Here is a 17,345-nt window from a genome sequence, read left to right on the forward strand (position 1 = left end):
CCTCATGTAACATTCAGGAGCCAATGAGTTTTGTGCTGTAACAGACAAGTGATTGAAGAAGATAAGCCAACATCACTGAATTCCTCTCTTGATGGGAGAGGATGGTTTCTGGGATGGATTGATGTTGTTTGCGCATTAGTTCATTGTTTCAATAAAATTGATTATTTTTTTTTTCATGGATTGTTCAGAGTAGGAGCTTTGGAGATTTCTGCTGTTCTGTTTTCTCTCTTGCTGTAAGTAAAACTGGTGTGGTTATTATGTTTCCAAGGATACATATAGGCCTGTGTCTAAGAGCTGTTCCTAATTTTAGAAACATACTCAAAACGTAACAACACCCCACGCTTAGTGTGACTTCACATATGCTTTATCAGGGGTTTGAGTCTTTTCTCATTGCTTAATACATGAAAAAATTTGTATTTTTCACTACCAGTGCCAGAAACCTGGAACAGTTATACCTTTTAGTTGTCGTACCATTGGCATACAGGTTTGGAACTACGTCAAGTGAATTATTCTAACATTTTTTGGTGACTGTCCCTTTATGGGTAACTTAATTTACACCCTTTAGGGGTAGAAGGAGCACAAAGGGTGCTGCCCAAGTGACAAGCTACAATTTTTGTAACGGAAGTCTTGGAATAGGCAGTTTTCAAGGGAAAAGTTTGGTTGATATGCTTTATTGGAAATTCATTATCAATTAGTAGAACATGTACGCTTATGGCACAGAGAACCACTGTCAGGGACATCTCTTAAGGCTCTTAAGGCTGGAATACACTTCACAACTTTTGAAATCTGAACAGATTTTTTATAATGTGGATAATGTCATTTTTGGGGCATGCCTACAAAATATATATTTTTTGGTGTGTATCACTTTAAATGTAAATAAGCTGTGTGAAAATGGAGGACAGCGTACAACCAGGGGGGCAGGGTTTCATATTTTTTTGAAGCAGCCCTGGGTGCCGCCATTGGCTAGCGGACCCCCACCTGCTGTTAGCATTCCATTGACTCCCATTCATTTTGGCGTCACTTTGACAGCGAATAACTTTACATCTGAGGCGTTTAAAGACTCCATTTGTCCATTAATTATTTTTTAAGAAACACAAAAATGCATAAAATGCTCCATTACCTTGTATCTTACGTTATGGTCCCGTAGAAGCAGTTTTTGTAAAAAATAGGCTAATGATTGCGTCATAACCAACGACTTTCTGTCGCACAGTAGAGAAATTACCGTATGGACATGAGGAGAAGCTCGCAGACAATCTTTTACTGTCTATGAGGCAATCGAGGGGACGTGGAGGCATAAAGTCAAGGGAGATAATTAATCAGAATACTTATAAAAATTTGCGTGACATCTACGTCATCAAGCTCAGTTTGAGTTTGCACAGTACGCCCGACCCCCAGGAAGTGCATGCTTCTAATTGACTTTTCTTGTCTCCGTTGAATCCAATGGGGACGCTGTGTCCATTTCTTTTACTGTCTATGCGTACAACCGCTGAGGGCAGAAACTGTAGCTGTGTCTGGAATCGCTCACTCGTTCACTAATCCCTATATAGTGTATGGTAGCTGAGTGCAGTGCGTTATATCAGAAAGGAGTTAATTAAGTGAACGGATTCAGACGGTGACGTATACACTGCACGTGAGACTTGGAACTGTTGCAAAAACATCGTCACATATGTACTTTTAAATTACATGTACCTTATTTCAGAATGTATTATAAATCGCAATTACACTCAAAATGACTTTTTATTGTGATTATACATACCCCCGCATCAGCTTTGTGGTTTCATTGATGGCATTATTAATTTGTATTGTTATGTTTTTATGTTCATAATCATTAAATACTATTAAAATACTGAGAATACACATATTATTTGTAATATCTTCTTGACACTCTCCCGAGCAGTGTTTAGAGCTCAGATAAGATACTGGCCGTAAAGCGCCCTCAGGCGACAGTTAATTTTACGTAAGATTGATTATGCTAACATTACCTACTGGGATTAATTAACATTTTTAATCATCTTTAAACATTTTTTTAATCATTTTTAATAATCAAATTATTTTACATTTACATTTATTAATTTAGCATAATTTAGCAGACGCTTTTATCCAAAGTGACTTACAAATGAGGACAGTGGAAGCAATCAAAAACAACAAAAAGAGCAATCATATATAAGAGCTATAACAAGTCTCTATAACAAGTTTGGTTAACACAGAACACGTAGCATGGGATTTTAAATAATATAATAAATGAAAAGAAAACAGATAGAATAGAAAAAGAATAGAGCAAACTAGTGTTAGAGGACTTTTACTGTATATATATATATATATATATATATATATATATATATATAAAATAGAATAGAATTAGAATATACTTAAATGGCATTTCTCATTCAAACTCGCTTGCTCCCACTCTTGCTTCCAGCTCCGGTTCTCCGCATTGGATTGTGGGAAATAATGCTTCACAGAGTGTACATTGGTTGTACCCTCAAAATCAGAATGCATTGTGGGTAAAAAAAGAGGAGGACGGATGTAGGGAATGAAGTCGTTCACATTTAGAATTTGGACAGCACTACAAAATTGACTGACACTCAAAATAGTGCACTATATAGTGTATAGAGAGCGGTTTCGAACACTGCTTATGGCAATGCAGGGCTGTCAGTCAGCTACTGTGGGCAGGGCCTAAGCAATATGAAGTCATATTGTTCGGAGAATCAAAATGACATGTCTAGTGAGACTGATTTGGTTTAATGTGGATAAAAAAGTAAAGTGTGGGTGGATTTTTATCATTGTAGGGTGGCTGCGTTCACACACTGCCAACACATATTTATGTCCAGACACCATGTAAAAGTGGATGTTGCATAATAGGTACCCTTTAAATATTGGTTGGTTCTGTTATAAGTGAGAGTAAGTGTGGTTAAAGAGACTTTTAGTTGTGTATTTTCCGATTCCTAGAGCTAGTTCAAAGTCAAACCAGTGTGCACCGTTTTGCTACAGTTTCAGGTTTGAACGACATGTTTCCTGGAAACGGTGTGCAACGGGGTTTGAGATATGTTTTCTCTTGTTTGGTGGGTATGTCAAACATGTCATACCAATCAGCAGCAACATGTATATAAACCACATGGTGTTAAAGAGACAGCTCGCACTTGGTAATTAACATCAAAATAAATTCACAAGAGCAAGTATATTGTTTGCACATGTTTATTTACATTTAAAGTAGGGCTGCACGTTTTCAAGTTTTTCATTAACGGTTAATACTCGGTTAACCATAGTGTGCGCCATGGTTGCCATTGTCCGGTATTGCCAGACATTGGCCGAAAAAAAGTAATGTCCGTCAAAATTAAATCTCTCCGGTCAAATTGTCAGATTAAAATAGCCTAATAATCCTGCCCCCTAACACAATCTGAATTTGAGAATAAGCATAAAATGTATAAAGCAAAAATACACCGACCTTTGGCTATGTTATAAAGGAACATGCTCTAGTAATAGTTATGTAACTTTCCGTGTTTAGAGCAGTCCAGCAATCCGTAGTGATGGCAACTACATCAGGTGACTGTAGATCTTCTTTATGCGAATCTCTTTTTGCCTCATATCGTTTTTCAATGTGGCGTGTGATTGCCGAACGCTGGAGGGAATGCTGTAGCGGGGTGGAACAATATTCATCAGTTCTTTAAAGCCTTCGCCCTCCACCATTCTAATTGGCATCATGTCCTTTTTAATCATTCTGCAAATCCCCTGTGTTATGGATTCGGCTTTAGCATCACTGCACATGTTTTGCGCTAGCATCGTGGGGATGGGGATAATTATTTATTTATTTTTTAAATTACATTTATATCTGAATTTATGTCAACCTATAGACTTTCAAATATCAAAATGTCATGAATTCATATGTATTTGTGTACAAAATGACATATAAACATATTTTCCTATTATATGTTGCCTGGAAATGATTCCAACACGTGCGCGTGTCGCGTGAAAAATAGGCGTCGGGTTCTATTTCTAGCATGCACGCGTTTTCCGCGCGTCTCACCCAGGCAGTCTGCAAGCTCTAACCTTTAACATGGGAAGCCGAATTAAAAACAGACACGCCATGCAGCTGAGATGCTTGCGCCACGCATCCAGTGTGTCACCGGCCTAATAATGATGCCCGGGTGTTGGCTGTTGAGATGGTACAACAACGAGGTTGTACTTGAAGTATATCTAAGCACTGCATTGCAATACTTGCATTTTGCCCCGTCACTCTCAATTTTAAAGTGCTCCCACGCTGTACATTTCTTTGCCCACTTCATATTAGAAAACTGGTCATGACTTCTTCTTGTGTACATTACAAATGTCTGGGAGCGCTCTGGCAGTCTCTAGTGGTGCAAAAATGTATTACAACTAAATTCAATGCACGCCATTGACGCCACTTAACCGAGAAAAATGTTTCACTCGGTTAAGCAATTTTTAACGGTTAATCGGTTAATCGGTTAACCATGGACACCCCTAATTTAAAGGCAAAATAACTAAAATAATAAGAGCACAAATATAGATCTGGAACTTCTTTAAGTCTGTTTAAATATCATTTAGTAATTGCAATGTCTTCTGGTCCATATCCTTTCCTTAAGAAGGTGTGCTAAATACTGATTAATGTAATATAGATATTCTATAGATATTTATATATTTTGCTATTGTATTATGGAGTGACACTTTCATACACTTTTTTTATACACCTCTGATTATATAATGGTAAATAATAGAATATCATAGCACAACAACAGTGATCAATAATGATAAGCCTAATACTCACAATAAAAACAATAAGGTCATAAAGATCATAACATAACACTCAGAGGTAAGAAGTGAATTATCCTTCACCTGAAATGATTGTTGTTTCATCCTCAAATGCGTGGCAAATGTTAAATCACAATAATGAGGAACCACAGTCCTTCAAATCCCTTCACTCGATTGGGATTATCTATTTTATTTTGGACAGCAAAGGCAGTGACTGTATCATCAAACGTATTTTCCAGTATTAAACAAGTATTTATACAATTTATACATTTCATCAGCCTCCGAAAATTCTTCCAAAAGAACACAAAGAATGACCTTCTCAGCTGCCATAGTTGCAACTCTTGCGTCATCAGACCAGGGTGTTCAATGCACCACCATTTACGTTTAAAAAACATTTTGCACCTTTTTTGGGGGGGCTGAACTTGGTGCTGATCTCCTGTCTTTTGTTCCTGAGTTACCCTAATTTGTCATTATGTTCACCTGTGTTCATTCAATTAGCCTTTCGCCGGCCCCTCCCCCAGAATGGCCATCGTCCAATCACACATCATAGCAACCGTTACTATGTGAGCAGCTCCGACAAACATTGACTCCAAGCAAGATGGTGAAGCGGTGCGCCCACGGCATTTGTAAATCGGACACTAGATACCCCGAGAAATTGCCTGGAGGAGTTGTGTTCTTTCCATTCCCAAAGCTGAAAACACAACGCAATAAAATAAAATGGATATCTGAATGCCTTATATTGTATTTTATGTGTTTCATTTTATTATTTTATCTGTTATGCACCTTTTAAGCCAAAGCAATTTTCTATTTGTGAATTCTGTTCATCAACAATGGAAATAAAACATTCTGATCCTGATTCTCAAAACAACAGAGAAATGTTAGTTAGCTTTGAATGGCTTTGACACACATGTAGGTTTAGCTAGCTAACATACCCTTGTATTTGAACAAAATCGTTACTCACAATAGACAATAATAGACCATAACATGTGAAAGAGAACTTTCACGGCAGTGCAAGAGCATGACTGGTCCACAAGGCGGTGCTGGTTGCATTTGAAGTACAGGTCATGGGGTTTCTCAGATTTCGCTTGAGACCGGTAAGCATTAGCCTCGATAGTAGTCGTGTCTCCTTCATTGCCTATTTTTATATTTTGAATGTATCCCTTCAATGCTTACTGTAACCCCTTTTGCCTCGATCTGGAGGATATCGCGGAGGTATTGCTCCAAAAAAGGTCACTGACACGCACTGGTATACCTCTTCCCGTCATGGAAATATGTCGAGCTGGTCGTGTTTGACCATTTGTTTGTAGGAGGTAGCAACAGTAACTAAGGGGGGTGGGGCTCGGCGAAAGGCTAATTATGTCATTAGTCTCTCTCATTAAAAACAAAAAAATTCTCCCCATTTCTGTCCTGTCCTTGTCAATTATTATTTTGGTCCATGTGTTGTGCCACCTCAGCTCCTAGATTCCTTGTGTTTGCTGTGTGGATTATAATAAAATACTTAATTGGATTACCTCCTGCCTCCTTACAGAGCACAGTACCATGACTTTAAGCAATTCGCAAAAAGTTTTAATGAAACTAGTCAGTTTAGTTCTGAGAAAGAGTGTACAATTCTCAAGCAGCATCAATGAAGGTATGATAATTTATCTTAAGTGGACCAAAAAAAAAAAAATCTGAGTAATTAGCAAACTAGTATTTACATAAGTTATATTTGACTTGGCCACTTGTTTTACTAGTAAAATGAGTAGTTGTGCAAACCCTACATTATATAATAAATATATTTAAAAATGTATTGCATACTATAATAATTTCAGAAGGTTATGTTGTGTTGTTATTTTTTCTTTTTCTTCTCAGCAGCTCCCACTCACTGAAGTGGAATAGTGACATAATATTCTTCTTCTAACAGTTTCCAGCATTTCAGTGATAAAAGTACATTTGAAATGCATCCACAAAGGGGAACAGTTATTGTACAATGCTTGGAAGTATTCAAAAAGCATTTACAAAACAACTTTTGAATTGATTCCCTCTTGTAAACTCAATGATGTGGAGCATGTGGAGAGAGGGGGCAGTCGTGGCCTAATGATGATAGAAATACTTTGAGTCTCAGGTCTGGAAGGAATTGTAGGTGGCCACACTTCCCTTACTTCACTTCACTTCACTTCACTTCAGATTAACATTTTCCAAATTTGGTTAGCATTAGTGACAAAGTTGAGAAATATAGGATATGACTTTAATTTCAATTAGTTACCTCCCTGATTTCAGGCTGAGTTACCAATTACCATATTATTACCATATACCACTCCTCATTCACTGATATCAGAAACACTGAAAATATAAGGTGAAATATCACAGAAGTTCTGTTCATAACATATATTAAAAGAAAAATGAAGTCTCGAAGAGTAGTTTCAAGGTGGTTATTGTGCAAACATTTTTCCTATCAAATGCACATTCGTCAGCATTAAAAGGTATTATTGCAAAATTTTGTTTGTGAAGGATGAAAAATAGATACATTTTTGTCAGTTATTATCTACAGATCGCTGCATTTCTTACAGATTTTCTGAATTCGAAATCAGATGAAGTAGCACTATAATAATACTGTCACACACCTGGACTCATTTAGTGTTTTTGCCCCAGTGACCCAGTTTCTGTCTTCCGTGTTTAGTTTAATTAGTTCCCAGGTGTGTCTATTCTATTCCTCACGTGTTCCATGTCCCTGTTAATTTTAGTCATGCCATCCACCTGTGTTTCCCCAATTATCTGTTGTACATAAGCCTTGTCCTTTCAGTTCTGTTTTGTCGGGTCTTCCTCACTTGTGACTAAATCACTTGCTACTTACGTGTGTCTACCTCTGTGCTCCATGTTGGATATCCCCTGTGTTGGATATATTAAAAGCCTTATTCTGTTTATCCTCGACTCCGTATTCCCTCAGGCAGCGTAAAACCGTGACAGAAGACCCGACCTCAAAAGAGAAAGTAGAAAACCGCGTCTTTCCCTCCGTTTTGCTTTCGTTTTTTCTCAGTCTTTTTGTTTTGTAGTGTTTCTATGGATCCCCTCTATCGTCCCGAATTCCTCATCCTTCTGCTGAAGCAGGAAGGACGTTCTCTCGAGGACCATACCAGACAGTTTATTCTATTAGCTAATGCCACCAGCTACCCGGACAACGCGCTCTGCACCTTCTACAACACCAGCCTGAACTCCAAATGCAGAGCGTTGTCGTCCGAAGATGGTCCTCGAGAGGATTTCGCCGCATTCGTGGAGTGGACTCTGGCGAGAAATGGGTCACCTCTCACCGTCTGCCCCATAGAGGACCTCGCCAGCCCCACTCCCGACCCAGAGACCAGCCAGCCACCATCACGCCGCACGGAGCCAGAGCCCACCGCAGCCGCAGAGTCCGAGCCATCCACTGACAGGGAGCCGGATCTCGAGAGCGCGACTGACCAGGTGTGTGAGCCGGCAACACTGTGCATCGTGGGAGTCCTCGTGGAGATCGAGGGCGTGGAGGAAAGCCCTGCCCACACTCCTGCGACTGAGGGTGAGCTGTATGCAGTCTCTGAAGATCATATGGAGCAAGTTCTGGATCTGATGGACTGGTCTATGGAGGTAATCCCTAATTTTCCTGTTTCCCCGCTGGCTCCGCCCAGCCCTGAGTTTCCTGTGTCTCTGCTGGTTCCGCCCAGCCCTGAGTTTCCTGTGTCTCCGCTGGTTCCGCCCAGCCCTGAGTTTTCTGTTTCTCCGCTGGTTCCGCCCAGCCCTGAATCTTCTGTGTCTCCGCTGGTTCCGCCCAGCCCTGAGTTTCCTGTTTCTCCGCTGGTTCCGTCCAGCTCTGAGTTTCCTGTGTCTCCGCTGGTTCCGCCCAGCTCTGAATCTTCTGTGTCTCCGCTGGTTCCGCCCAGCTCTGAATCTTCTGTTTCTCCGCTGGTTCCGCCCAGCTCTGAATCTTCTGTGTCTCCGCTGGTTCCGCCCAGCTCTGAATCTTCTGTGTCTCCGCTGGTTCCGCCCAGCTCTGAATCTTCTGTGTCTCCGCTGGTTCCACCCAGCTCTGAATCTTCTGTGTCTCCGCTGGTTCCGCCCAGCTCTGAATCTTCTGTTTCTTCGCTGGTTCTGCCCAGCCATGAATCTTCTGTGTCTCCGCTGGTTCCGCCCAGCCCTGAATCTTCTGTGTCTCCTGTATTCCCTCCCAGCCTCCCTCTCCCGCCTCCCCCCAAACCTGCAGGTCCCTCTACTCCTTCGCTGGTTTCATCCAGTCCTGATCCTCCTGTCCTTCCTCCCATCCTTCTCCTCTCTCCTCCTCCTAGACCAGCCAGTTCCTCGCCATCCCTGCTGGTGCCAGTCAGTCCCGCAGCTCACCCTCAGTCCGCGCCATCGGGGCGCGGTGGTTCGCCGCTGGACTGCCAGTCTCCAGCTCCGCCTTGGCGTGTTAAGGCCCTGTCTCCGCCTCCAGCCTCCGAGCCCTGGACTCCTCCTCGGTCCTTCGACCCAGCGGCTCCGCCTTGGCTCTTAGCTCCCTCGTCTCCACCGTGGCCTGTCATCCCACCTGCTCCACCGGGCTCCCTCGTCCCTCCGGCTCCACCTTGGTCAGTCGTCGACCATCCGCCGCCTCGGGACTCCACTCCTCTGGTTCCACCTCGTCACTCCATCCCTCCGGCTCTGTCAGGCTCCTCCTTCCCTCCAGTTCCACCTCCATCCTCGGTCGCTCCGGCTCCACAGCGGTCTGCCAGGACCCCGCCTCCGCCTTGGTCGCCTGAGCCTTCAGCTCCACCTAGGCCCTCCGGATCCTCGTCGTCACTCTGGCTCTGCGGCTGTGCTGCTCCATCTTGGGCTCCTCACCCACCGGTGCAGTCTCCGCCTGTCGGCCCCCTGGTGTCGTCGACCCTTCCTTCACCATGGCTCCTCCCGCCGTCGACTCCACCTTGGATCTCCGTCCTGGCTGGTCTCTGGTGGACCATCTGGCTCCTCCTGCTCCTGTCTCCTCCCTGGCTCCTTCCTCCGTCTCCTCCCTGGCTCCTCCTTCTGTGGTCCCTGTCTGCTGGCCCCCTCCTGGGAGTCCGTCCTCCACCGGAACCTCCTCCCAAGTTCCCACCCACGCCTCCCCCTGTTGTTTCTACGGTGCGAGGACGCACCTACCGGGAGGGGGGAGTACTGTCACACACCTGGACTCATTTAGTGTTTTTGCCCCAGTGACCCAGTTTCTGTCTTCCGTGTTTAGTTTAATTAGTTCCCAGGTGTGTCTATTCTATTCCTCACGTGTTCCATGTCCCTGTTAATTTTAGTCATGCCATCCACCTGTGTTTCCCCAATTATCTGTTGTACATAAGCCTTGTCCTTTCAGTTCTGTTTTGTCGGGTCTTCCTCACTTGTGACTAAATCACTTGCTACTTACGTGTGTCTACCTCTGTGCTCCATGTTGGATATCCCCTGTGTTGGATATATTAAAAGCCTTATTCTGTTTATCCTCGACTCCGTATTCCCTCAGGCAGCGTAAAACCGTGACAAATACAGTACATTTGTTTGAACGCATTATTGAGAGAGCAATTCCGTTTAAATCATGCTTTCACTGGAAAATATTCAGTATAGGAGGAATACCAAATACCTTGAGAGCTATAGCTTGAGACTCATATTCATTGCAGTCATCTACATCTACATGGGCTGTTGGCACATGCTCATGATGGAGCAGTAGTGGCGCGCTCTTGGAGCGAGTGAAAATTACAATGCTCCACCTTTTAAAAAATCCACTCCTCGCTCCAGTCAAAATAACACCGCTCCAATCCACACAGTTTACAAAGAATCCTGCTAAGCAAGTTTGTTATAGTCAGCCTGTTTATAGTAAATTTGCAGATCAGAATAATCAGGGCCGGTGCTGGCCAAATGTGTGCCCTAAGCAGGATTGTATTGATGTGCCCCTCTTCCTCAAATATCATGAAAAAACAAAACAAACAAACAGCAATTACAACACAAAAACACCTACTATAGGGGTCAAAATAGAACTTTAATAAAAAATAAAAATTACAATTGTAGCTCTCGACATTTACCTATGGCTATGGCTTTATTATGACTCATTTATTTTATAGTCTCAAGCATTCAGAAATCATGCAAAAGAAAATTAATACATTATTATAATACAAACAATAATACAGTATTATAATAATAATTCTTTGTAAATTATTATTTGAAGTAAAAAAAAAAAACATGGTTAAGTTGTGGTTACCAAGAACGATGCATTTTGGTGTTATTCTTGTTAAAACCATGGATAATTTTCGTAAGGGAACCTGTAGATGCGCCGGTGGTGGTGAAATTATTTCTGACATTAAAACTTGTTTTTAACGTCAACAGCCAAAAAAGCTTCACAGGAATGTGCCTGAATGTGATACAAGGGCCTCGTTTTTACCTAAAGGATTTACAGTTTATTTGATTAAATATCAAAAATGTAAAAGGTGTTTATTATAGTTGACACCTAGATTAACCTTTTACAGTTGTCTTTATGACTGTAAGTCATTCTCCTCAAATGCTATTGACGTTAGAAAAGTGTATACCAATATCACATGTAACTTTAGAGACCGTCCCTAAATTTGCGAATATCAAACCTCCAACGTCAAGCCAACTTTATGCCAGAATTTAAAAAACATTTTTACTTCCGTTTTTTTTCTCTCTGTGCTGATTGCTGATGTCTTTTTCATGGGCATAGATGTCCATCCATCAATTATAAGCATTCACCCGCAAACATGAGGTGCGAGCGCAGTTGGGGGAAAGGCACCGTTTATTTATTTTTTTAGCAAGTTGGATGGTGCCCCTCTGGGTGTTGGTGCCCTACACAAACTGTGTACTCTGCATATAGGGAGCGGCGGTACTGAGAATAATGACACTTTTGTTTAAAGATGGCATACAGTGCACGGAGGAGAAGAATTGTTGAATAAAGTCGCTAATTTTGTTTTTGTGCACAAAACGTATTCTCGTATCTTCATAAAATTGTGGTTATACCACTGATTACACATGGACCATTTTACAGAGGTCCATCTTACTAGGTTTCTGGGCCTGGGAACATTTGAGTTGCATTGCTGTCTATGGAGGGTCAGAAAGCTCTCTGATTTCATCAGAAATATCTTAATTTGCTTTCTGAATATAAATAAAGGTCTTACAGGTTTGGAATGACATGAGTGAGAGTAATTTATGATGAAATACATATTTTATTTTACAGCATTTTTAGAAGAAAATACATTTAAACAATGTTGTAAATTGGGATAATATTAAATACAAAATATATTAGCTACAGCTGCACAACCTTACATCATACAAAACTGCATACAACTTGGTGTTTTGGTAGTTTTAGTGCATTTTGAATATGAAATTTACTGCTGTGCGAATGTTGAAAAACAGAAAATTGGTAAGGATAACTGTGAAGAGTTTTGAAAAAGTGACCTAAGTATTTAAAATGATGTGCTAGTGATTGTAAAAACTAAACTAAAAGAGAAGTTTGATAGTAATAGCATTAGTCCAGGGGTGGCGAACTCCAGCTCCAACCCTAATGAAAACTCACCTGTCTGTAGCTTTCTAGTAACATTTCAGACCTTGCTTAGCTTGTTCAAGTGTGTTTGATTAGGGTGGAAGCTAAACTCTGCAGGGCTGCGGGTCTCCAGGACCGACGTTCGCCACTCCTACATTAGTCCAAGACCATATTTTCTGGAGCATTTGGACGTGGCCTAGACTTGGAGCTGGTCTTGATTAGTCATAAAAAATATTTGTTCTTGGTCTGGACTTGGGTACTTGTACTGGAATGCCATTTTCTTGTAAAAAATGTATTAAAGAAATTATACTAATAAAAAAGTAAATGTAATCTAAGTGTATTTTTTCTTCTGATTTAGATTTTAAAGGGGGGGTGAAATGCTCGTTTTCACTCAAGTTAATCTTGAGTACCTATAGAGTAGTACTGCATCCTTCATATCTCCAAAAAGTCTTTAGTTTTATTTTATTCATAAGAGAAAGATAGTCTGCACCGATTTTTCCCGGAAAAACACGACCGGCTGGAGGCGTGACGTGTGGGCAGAGCTAAAGAATCACGAGCGCGAGTAGGCTTTTGCGTTGAGCGCGTCTGGAAGCTGTGACATTACCTTGAGGAAAAAAAAAACATCATCCAAAACAAACCATGGCTAAAAGTCAGATTCAGCCATTTATTTATGATCCAGAATCAGATCCAGAGGCTGAAATTGAACAAGAGCAGCATCAGCAATGACGTCTCTATGTGGTATGTACTGAAACTGTATATATTTGCTTAGCGGTTTTGGAAAATGACTAAGTTCCATTTTATGTCTTTTTTTTTTTTTTTTTTTTTTTTTTTTTTTTAAGCTGTACATGTGGAAAGTGCAGTTTGATGACAACATCGCATGTTGTTTACTTGATGTGCTTACGCGCTGATAGCTAAGTTAACAACACAGAGATATTTGAAGCAGTTTTACTCACCGCATGCGGTTCCAACACACGATCGTGACCCTTTTTCGTTGGGACTGCATCATCCTTAAGAAATAAACGATGTGCAAATCCGGCGTCAAACTGGGCCTTGTTTGTAAAACAAGCATCTTCGAAATGCAGGGAACAAACACAAACACTTGCACAACTCCGTTGATGCTCTGTAAAAATAAACTCCATACACTGGTCCCTTAATGCTGTTTTTTCTTTGGTAATCTGTACAGGGTTGTCTTGCCCTGGCAACCTAAAACACACTCCTTTTGTGACATTTCGCGACGCTCTCGCTCTGATCAGATAATGCCTCTGCTCTCAGTGCTCTGCTATACGGGAGCGCGCGCTCTTCCGGCAGACGTGCGTCAGGACCCATATAAGGAAATTCCGCTCCATCTAACGTCACACAGAGCCATACTCGGAAAAAACTTTACGAAACTTGTGACAAACCGGAAGGACTATTTTTGGAACAGAAATACTCCTTCAAACGTACAACTTAATTTTTGAAAATTTGTCCATGTTTAGTGAAAGTGAAGTGACATTCAGCCAAGTATGGTGACCCATACTCTGAATTTGTGCTCTGCTTTTTAACCCATCCGAAATGCATGCACACACACAGAGCAGTGAACACACACACACACACACTGTGAGCACACACCCGGAGCAGTGGGCAGCCATTTATGCTGCGGCGCCCGGGGAGCAGTTGGGGGTTCGATGCCTTGCTCAAGGGCACCTAAGTCGAGGTATTGAAGGTGGAGAGAGAGCTGTTCATGCACTCCCCCCACCCACAATTCCGTCCGGCCCGAGACTAGAACTCACAACCCTTCGATTGGGAGTCCAACCCTCTAACCATTAGGCCGCGACTTCCCCAGCATGGGGAAATTAGTTTGCCTTGAAGTTATAAAGTGAAATTTCCAGAGTGGTGCTAAAGTGAACAAAATGTTCTCTAAAACAGATGTGAAGCAGCATTATGCAGTCTTGCACATATTGGAGCAGTTCAGAAATATTAGTTACACGAAACCCTACCTTAAACCTAACCAATAGGTTTTTAGAATAAAAAGCAAACGTGAGATAGAAAAATAAATAGTGTGTGCTCTCTGACTCCCTCTACAGATGAGAGAGGTGTTAACAGGAAGTGATGCAACGTCTCAGAGGAAATAAATAGTGAGTGGATTGTGGGTGGTGGAGCTGTCAGGGTGATGCATGATAGCAGGAGATTACTCAAGCACTCATTCGTCAAACACACGCCTGCCTGTCATTGTGTTGCTGTCTTGTGCTGTAACAGATTGACTGTAGCTTCAGAAATTGCCTGAACGTCTCTTTTAGCGACTGTTCTAATTGCATTAGTATCTCATAATTTGGAAACTGTATTGATAAAGCAGATACTTTTTATGCAAATATTTCATTGCAGTGTCTTGCACTGATCTAATTTCAGGAACACAACGGTGACAGGATGTTCTCAGTAGTTCTGCAGTTTATGGGTCGTCCCGAGACCAAACTTTTGAAGGGTGAATCAGAGCTCAGAGACTTAACCTTTCTGAATGAAGCACTGGAGCAAATAAATTAACAACTTGAACATATGAAATTTCATTACATTCATTACTTTCCCTTCAGTAAAGGGACTTTAGAGAGATAAAAAAAATGTTTAAGATTTATTAATCTGAAGAAAACTCTTCAGCATCGAGTCACAACAATCTAAATAGTTTGTAATATAAAAAAGAAAACACTCTCAGAACACTAAAATAAAACATTAATAATCGGTCTGATCAGAGATGGGGAAGATACTTTGAAATTGTAGCTTTTCAAACCTCAAGCTACTCATAATTTAAGGTTAAATCTACAGCTACAGTCAAGTTTGAAAAACAAAGTTTATTTCAGCTACACTGAAGCTACTTAAGAGGGTAGTATATATATAACTGTCCAATTATATAATTAATAATTAATCAATGAACAGCAGCATTTAATCATATGTTTTACTATAAAATATGTAATAACGGATTGTTACTTGTAACTACAATTAATCAGATGCTACAATGCTACAGTATTTTTATGTATGAGAAATATGGCATCTAATATCATATCAGATTTAGGCTTTGATATTCATAGAGATGCTGAATCAAATGTTACATTACTCCATAACTAACTTTCTTGTTTTTGAGAACCTCATCGAATCAAACCAAAACATCAAATTATTAAAATTATAAATGAATATTAAGCCCGGTTTATGTACAAAATAGCTTTAGAGACTAGAATAAAGTTTCAAATAAAAGACTTATATTTAGCAATATTACATTCTAAATATGATTGGATGAGTGGCGTTTGAAGCTGGTGTAAATTTATGTAGGTGTAAATGGGATCATCTCCAGGACAACCTAAGAGGACCACCTAATTTAGGGCACAACCTATCAATCTAGCAGTGACTCAGATCTTGAAGATTATACAGAATAAAACAGTTAAATGCCATTTTTGCAGAGATATTAAAATTTGGAAGCTTATCTTGTGTGTTTGAATACTACAACAGAAGCTACAGCAAAACACTTTACTACTATGTGATGTTTGTAGCCTCAAAATCAGAGACCCCCTTCTCAAAATCACATTTTTTATATGTCCATTTGAGTGGAATCAATATGTGCAATGCACTTTACAAACACACCACCAGAAGTCAGTGTTGTATTATATTTTGCCATCTGGATTGTCATAAAGTAACACTGAAAATAGCTGAACATTTAATTATAATCAGGAACATTTAATACCAAAAAAAATAAATAATAATAATAATAATAAATAAATATATACCTCGACAAAGTAGGCTAAATAAAGCAAAATCATTCTTTCCCACAAACAGAATAAAATCTTTTTTCATATACTGTGCACCATTGTTCAGAGCATTTCATGTACATGTATCCACATGGTATGTTTTTATCCTAAGTGACTTACATCGCAATCAACAAAAGAGCACATACATATTTTAAAGATGTTTACATATTGTAATTTTTATATATATATATTTTTAATTTGTATACACTCTTGTTATTTAAAAAAGGTACAGTAAATAATTTCTTCACATATTTTTTTTTGATATTTGAAGATGTCCTGATATGTGAAGAAGTCACTTGCAAGGTTGTATATTGGAATGGATGTTAATTCATTGTCATTTAAGTTAAGTTATGAGAGATATTTGTAGCACGTCCCCAGTTCATTAGAAGAGAAGTCCATGAATGAACTGTGTGGTCCCTACACAGTGTTCAATGCTCTCTGCTCCCTGAAGTGTACTTCGTTTAAGAACATGGATGTGTGCTACGCCACTACCTTTCTTCACACACAAACAAAATTTACTACAGAAGTGTGAAGGGTTATTTAACTGCAATCATGGGATTTGCGTAGTAGTCACATTTTGCACACTTTTATGCCCTTTGAATTGAACATATATGCTTCTTTCAAACTGGAATCATGGTGGAATATCCTGTGATGACCACTTCGCAGGGCACTTACGGTTGAATGAAACAGATCCCCAATGAAGACCTTGTCTCCTAGATGGGCATCGGGACAATACCCCAAGAACCAGATGAGCCTGGTTTCTCCCAAGGTTTTTCCTCCATTCTGTCACCGGTGGAGTTTTGGTTCCTTGACGCTGTCACCTCTGGCTTGCTTAGTTGGGGACACTTAATATCCAGCGATATCTATTTAAACTGAACTGATCTGATCTGGATGATGACATCACTGAATTAACAATGAAATGCCTTTAACTGAAAATTGAATGCTTAGTATTGTTATTTTGCATTATTGACACTATTTTTCTATTTAATAATGTAAAGTGCTTTAACACAATCTATATGGTTAAAAGCACTATATAAATAAAGGTGACTTGACTTGAATAGAACAAAGCTTTGATGCAATAAGAGAAACTTACAAAATGTGCAGAGCTGTGGCGACACAAGGATTAGGATTTAGGAGCGCCTCTTTTGACAATCGAAATGTGGATATTTTGAGTGATCAAAAGAATGATTGAATTTGAACTGATTCATGGAAGTGAATCCAAGTGACTTGTTTGTAGCAAAGCCATCATAAATATGTGATGAAGAATAAGTATTTCAACCAGGCTTAGGTATCATTTGTCATCCTTCTCAAAAGAA

At 40.2% G+C, this 17,345-nt stretch overlaps 1 protein-coding gene across 3 annotated transcripts in view; it reads left to right on the forward strand.

The window, feature by feature from the left end:
- The window catches only part of LOC127967773 (tubulin polyglutamylase TTLL7-like), a 121,013-nt gene that overhangs the window by 856 nt on the left and 102,812 nt on the right, over positions 1-17,345 (forward strand). The gene's annotated exons all lie outside the window — the stretch shown is intronic.

Source organism: Carassius gibelio, chromosome B11 (genome assembly GCF_023724105.1).
Source record: "Carassius gibelio isolate Cgi1373 ecotype wild population from Czech Republic chromosome B11, carGib1.2-hapl.c, whole genome shotgun sequence".
Classification (NCBI taxonomy): domain Eukaryota; kingdom Metazoa; phylum Chordata; class Actinopteri; order Cypriniformes; family Cyprinidae; genus Carassius; species Carassius gibelio.